A 1,090-nucleotide genomic window follows, 5' to 3' on the forward strand; every position below is an offset into this window, starting at 1 on the left:
ATAACAGCAAATGTACAAGGTTTCGACATCGTACCTGATGATGACAAAACCTTGTCGAAACGTGGTACATTTGCAGTTATGTTAAACTTATATTAAAGTTTTTCTTCATTACCCATTCAAGCCGTCTCCAGCCATTATTAGTCTCAAAGTGGGTTCCTCGTCACCGAATTACCTTTGTTTGTTCAGACATTCTGCAGTTGAGATGCTGAATTATACTTTTTCCTTACTGGAAAATCATACAGGGCTAGTAAATAATTCACGTAATAGCGATTAGATCTGACACAAAAAATACTATTAAAGTAATGACAAGCTGATAACTTGACAAGTAGGAATAATAAAACAAACATAATTAAAAAAAAAAAGCCTTGGAGAGAAATAGTGTCAAGTATTATTGACCAATCGGCTAAATGAACAAGGATATCCGCGGTCTTGTTATTTCCCTCAAAGGCCCTTATTTTCCTTGAATAACTTGTTTGTTTGGATAATAAATAACTCAGCTACACGGCTAATGATATACCAGGTATCAGGATTTTTGAGTTGAATAACTCTTTTGCGGAAATAGCATGTAATTAACCACATTTATGACTTAAACTTCTCTTTTTTAGTTGTGTTTTGTATCATCGAACTTCCTTATTGCACTACACATTTTATGCATCAGAAATCTTTAATTTGTTGACTAGAATGTGTCACTTAATCTATCGCTCTTCTAGACTTGTACAGTCAAACTTAAATGATTTTTACATTAAACGAGGTATCAGAACTCTACTATAATACAGGGTTCCCACAGATTTTTACATTAAACTAGGTATCAGAACTCTACCTATAATACAGGGTTCCCACAGACTTTTACACTAAACGAGGTATCAGAACTTTACCTATAATATAGGGTTCCCACAGATTTTTACACTAAACAAGGTATCAGAACTTTACCTATAATACAGGGTTCCCACAGATTTTTACACTAAACGAGGTATCAGAACTCTACCTATAATACAGGGTTCCCACAGATTTTTACACTAAACTAGGTATCAGAACTCTACCTATAATACAGGGTTCCCACAGATTTTTACACTAAACAAGGTATCAGAAC

The sequence above is a fragment of the Limulus polyphemus genome, unplaced genomic scaffold, assembly GCF_000517525.1.
Source record: "Limulus polyphemus unplaced genomic scaffold, Limulus_polyphemus-2.1.2 Scaffold3405, whole genome shotgun sequence".
NCBI classification, from domain to species: domain Eukaryota; kingdom Metazoa; phylum Arthropoda; class Merostomata; order Xiphosura; family Limulidae; genus Limulus; species Limulus polyphemus.